The following is a 5,345-nucleotide window of genomic DNA, read 5'->3' as shown; positions in this document are numbered from 1 at the left end:
ATTGTGTGTGTGTGTGTGTGTGTGTGTGTGTGTGTGTACCTACTTAACCATATGTTGGGGACAAATTTGTACCCAAAAGTGAACTAAACCTGAAAAAAATCTCCAAAAAACTCCCTTTGGGTATGTCTTTATTATTAAAACTGGTATAAAGTTAATAAAGCAAACATACATTTTTTTTTTAATTGTTAGGATTAGCTTATAACTATCTTAACTATCTGTATATAAAAAGAATAGAAGTCTATGTAATGTCCCCATTTAGACCGCTAAGGTGTGTGTGTTATATGCAGTATGAAAAATTCCCCTCTGTCCTGACATAGGAAAAACTAATGTCCTTAAATAAACATACTACTAAATCCCAAGTCAGCACTTGAGTAAAGACAAATAGAGAAAGAAGAAAAGATAGAGGATGTAGCTGAAGAGACGAATGATTCTCACTTTCCCATGAATCCCATGCGTGTTTATAGGGATGAGTCAACTGGTAATATAACACTATAACAGGATCCATGCTTTAATAGGTCTGCAGTATTATAATAGTACACAACGTACCAGTCTAATTTCAGAAACCGGCAGTGAGTGCTGATGTCACCAGCTCTCAGACAAAGTGCTGAAGGTGTGTGTGTGTGTGTGTATAGCCAATAATCACGTTGAGATGATTGATCGGTGGTCTCTAAAAGGCCGATCTCAAAAAAACGATCTCAAGCTGATGACCCTGCCGTGATAGGTTTTTTCATGACATGCAGCGGCACCGTCTCAGTCTCTGTCCGGCGCGGGTGAAATCATTATAATGCTGAAGGTGAGGTACTATATTAAAGTTATTTCATTAAATAACTTATAAAGTAATTTGAAAACCTTGTGTGAGACGTAATTTACAAACAGCGTGAGTGAATCACCGCGCGCGCTCTCTCTCTTTCTCTCTCAAAATACGCAAATGGCTTCAAATCACCACACGTCGCGTCTGTCTATAAGCGAGCTGCACGCTGCACAGTTGACACAGGAATGGCACTTGCACAGTCGAGGCAGTGTCACATCGTCACTAAAGTTTATAAATTGCATTTCTTTTTAATTCTTGCCAGTGTTTAACCATTCAGCGCTCGCACGCTCTCCTGGAGACCGTACGCTCATGCACACTCGCAGAGCACACACATAACGCCAGGTTCACATTACTCCGTTTGCGGTGCATATGTGGTGCGTATTTTTTCCGTGGATTGTTAACGGATGAAAGCGTTCACTGCACACGGTTGCGGTCCGGCAGTGCGTTCAGGAGCGGTGCGTCTGCAGCAGTGCAGAGATCGTTTCCGCACCGAGTCTATTTTTGCTGCACTGCAAGTGATGAATTAAAGTAACAGCGCATTTTTTGCAGTAAATATGAACATGGATTGACACGAAAATGTAGTAATTACACCATAAATGCATATTATTAAAGTCTACTGTGTTTCACAGTCAACACATATGGCTTTTTGGCTAGGTTTAAAGGAAAAGAGCACTTTTAGATAAACAAGGCAATAATCGATGGCACTCGTGGAAGGTAGGAAAATAAAGTTCTTTATGAACCGCAGGATGGCTTGTAATAAAGATTTAAATGCAAAAGAAAAGGCAGTAGAGCTGACTATTTCTGTCAATGGTAAGTTCATGATAACGTAAGAAAAGTAGTTTAAATGTTTTGCCAATTGCTTGAGCAACTTAATATATAAATCTAGAAGTAAATGCAAAAGTAAAAATCCTGATCGGATTATCACTATAAATAGTTATAAATGATAAAAAGAAGGCTTTAAAAAGATCGGTATCGGTGATCGGTATCGGCAGATACTGCTTTCTGTGATCGGCGATCGGCCTCAAAAATCCTGATCGGAGCACCCCTAATGCAGAGCATCCACACGCTTTAATGTCAAATTTGGTGTAGAAATCGGGAGCTGTGATGCAAAAACTGCACCCAATGCAGAAAACAAACACAAATTGATAATCGATGCAAAGCCTGGCAGCAACAGCAAGTACAATTAAATACCATTTTGTGGTGTAACCCAGATTAATAAGCATTACTGTCTATTTAAAGTTCAGAGCGCTATAGACACACTCACATTAAAACAAACTGCAGAAAATATAACGACACTTTTCAATCTGGTGTTTCTTCAACTCAGGGAGCCTTTTGATTTTGTTATGCAAAGATCACATTAAAAAATACTTTTTCCCCTACCTATTATATTTTGCTACTTTGAATGCTTTATATGAATACATTTAGGTTTTTTTTTTCCTTGACCCACTTAAAACATGAAAATCCTACAAATATATTATTACTTAAATTATTACTAAATTACTAAACTTACTAAATTACTGTTGTTAAAATTACAATAATGTAAAATAGTGAAATAAACAAACTATTTCAATATTGATTGTTTGAAAATGATTTATGTAAATTTTTAAATGACGACTGAACCACATTGTGGCATCATTTCCACAGCACAGAATAAGATGGCCCATCATTTCCAATTAAGCTGTAATTTTGTTAAATTATGGGGGAAAAAAATTAAACTAACATTTTTTTTAAATTGAGTGACATTAAATTAACCTTAACATTAACCTTAGCAAGACAGGAGTCAGACTTTTTTTTTTTTAACGTAATTTTCACCACAGAAAGCTATTAAACACAACATCACTTGCTGTGTAAAAGTCCACAGAGCTAACAAGTGGCCATAGTTGAACACCCAATTACTTAAATGTAAAAAATAAATCTATCACATTACATGCGGAAGGACTGTTATAGAGTTCTTCGCTTTCAGACACTGAGAGTATATGCAAACTGCTTCGCTGTCACGCTACATTAATCATGCATTGTGAGTAAAACAGAGCTGACATTAATTCACACTTTGGATCATAAAGAGACTAACCATAATCACATAATGACATAATTGTCTGCTGTATATTCAGTGCATACCTGTTGAACTGAGGTCAGAGTGTGTGAAGGAAGGCGGCCTCGTATCATACAGCACAGGGGCTCCAGATGAGGGGAGGAGCTTGAGGTCCCGCCACAGAAACCTGTTACTCACGCATGCTCCCTGTAACATACAAGACAAGCGTTAGAGAGATTAGGCTGTGCAACAGTAACTCTACACTAACAGCATTTAACAGGCCACTAGGCTGTTTAATCACGTTGGCTGATAATCTTCGTGAATGATCATAAATCTACAGTTTTGTCAGTGAATAATGCACATTTTAAGTAAATATGATTAAAATAAGAATTCATCTAAATTAATCAGTTATTTCTACAAGTACAGTGGGGTTCAAAAGTCTTGTGTGCAATCTTAAACCCACTTGTGAAAATGCATTTTTGTAATTTAATGTAATTTTTTGTCAAATTTGTATTAAACTATAAAATAAATTTAAATTTAAATTAAGTTTAAATTAATATAACAATTTTAAAGTCATACATTTCTTGTTTTAAATTCTTCAGAATACTAAAAACTACATATTTTCAGGTTTAAGTTCAAGTTCAGTCCCAGTTTCATCCCATAATTTTAATGTGGACTATAAATATAAGAAAACAAACATACATAACCTTATATATCTACATATGGAGAGAGAAAATGAAAGAGAAAATAAAACATGAAATAATTTTCAAAGCTCTAAGCCTCTAACCCCATGTCACATATAACACTTTTTTAAATGAATTCTGTTCAAATACAAACTATTACACTAAATTATTAGAAATTATTAGACATTAATTGCCTGTTGTTTATCAAAATGTCTCATAACATCAGTAGCGTTTTATCAACTTTATGGTGAAAATGGATACACTAATTAAAAAGTAAACAACTCAGACACTCGAAAACCATCACTTTTAGTCACATCCAAATCAAAATAAAGCTCTAATGACTTTAAACAAGAAATTATCAGTAAATAAGCCAGTTTTTAGCAAATCAATAGCAAATAAAGGCACCCCCTTGTGCCGCCACCATCTACAATCGCACCCTTGTGAATCATCAGATGCAGCATTTCAGACAAAACCCAAGACTTTCTTTTGTAAAAGCAAAAACTTATGGCTATGTTAAATATGTAATCTCTAAAAATTGTTTGGCAGATGTCCCACATTTTCCTTTTAAAAAGGTTTCAAGGGAACTAAAGAAGAATGACCACAATGACTGGTGATTAACGTTCAGACTCATGGGAAATCAGAAATCACTCTATGAAAATGAAGCAGACGCATGCAAATCTATCAAATGAAGAGCAAAGTCATGGTTGGAAATGACTACAAGATTATTTCAGACAGTCTCTCCTCCTCTAAGCTGGTGCTCTTTCCAGCCTAATACATTCTTTTCCTTTCCTTCATTAGCTCCCTCTCCTGCATCTCAACTGAAGTGTTCACGCATTCTGTGTGAGTTTGTAGAGATGATGGAGTCAGAATCGGTTATTCCAGGTTATTCTAATACGTGCGGCTCAGGCGTACCGCATTCTGAGCTAAGATGAATAAATGATCAGCATGCAGCCCAACATCTCTATCAGATGGACAGTGACACTCGCGCACACACAGTAGCAGTGGGGTCTTGAGCAAGGTGCATGTCACTGAGCCGCTCCGCTTCATCAAAAGCACTTTTCGAATCCCTCACACACTGTACAGACCTTTCCACACACACACTGCATCTGAACCCAAAGACTGTGGTTGTTAGACAAACTTCCCAAAAACCTGATTGTGTTTCTGAGGTGTTTGACATTTCTAGCACTAGAGCCAGGAACCATGGCAACAGCTGCTAGGTGAACAAAGGCCCAATTAAAGACTCTCATCTACTGTGGGAAGGTCACTAAGGCAACAAACAGCCTTTATATCCGTCACAAGATACAGAAACACATGAAATACAGACACATATACACTAGGGGTGTCCAGAAATTGTCGAATATTTGAATATTTGATCTATAAATATTATTCAAAAAATAAAATTACTACGTGTTGCTTTGCTGGCCGTAAATGCAGGGAATCCGTGATAAATCCTAAGCACAAAAACTAAAAGTCTGTTATAGCGAAATGCACTGGGTGGCGCTGTGGAGCGTGTTAAAGGGGTCATATGATGTGATTTCAATTTTTCCTTTCTCTTTGGAGTGTTACAAGCTCTTGGTGCATAAAGAAGATCTGTAAAGTTGCAAACACTAAAGTCTCAAAACCAAAGAGATATTCTTTATAAAAGTTAAGAGTTAACCACACCCTCCTAAAACGGCTCGTTCTAACACGCCCCCACATACCTACGTCACGATCTGGGAAAATTTGCATAACGCCGCCCAAATGTTAACGCAAAGAAAGAAGGCGTAACTTTAATTCTCGCTGTAGTATTGTTGCCGCCGCTGCCATGTCCTGAAGACGC

General features: G+C 37.0%; 1 protein-coding gene across 1 annotated transcript in view; it reads right to left on the bottom strand.

The window, feature by feature from the left end:
• LOC107723435 (polypeptide N-acetylgalactosaminyltransferase 1) overlaps nucleotides 1-5,345 on the bottom strand; it is a 119,240-nt gene that overhangs the window by 52,220 nt on the left and 61,675 nt on the right. Inside the window, exon 2 of the mRNA XM_016532045.1 lies at nucleotides 2,930-3,050. The gene's annotated coding sequence lies outside the window, so the exon portion shown is untranslated. The remainder of the gene's footprint in view (nucleotides 1-2,929; nucleotides 3,051-5,345) is intronic.

This window comes from Sinocyclocheilus rhinocerous, unplaced genomic scaffold (assembly GCF_001515625.1).
Source record: "Sinocyclocheilus rhinocerous isolate Xijiao unplaced genomic scaffold, SAMN03320098_v1.1 scaffold241, whole genome shotgun sequence".
In the NCBI taxonomy this organism is placed as follows: domain Eukaryota; kingdom Metazoa; phylum Chordata; class Actinopteri; order Cypriniformes; family Cyprinidae; genus Sinocyclocheilus; species Sinocyclocheilus rhinocerous.
Note: the sequence above shows the minus strand (reverse complement) of the source record. Positions and strands in the feature narration are given on the sequence as shown.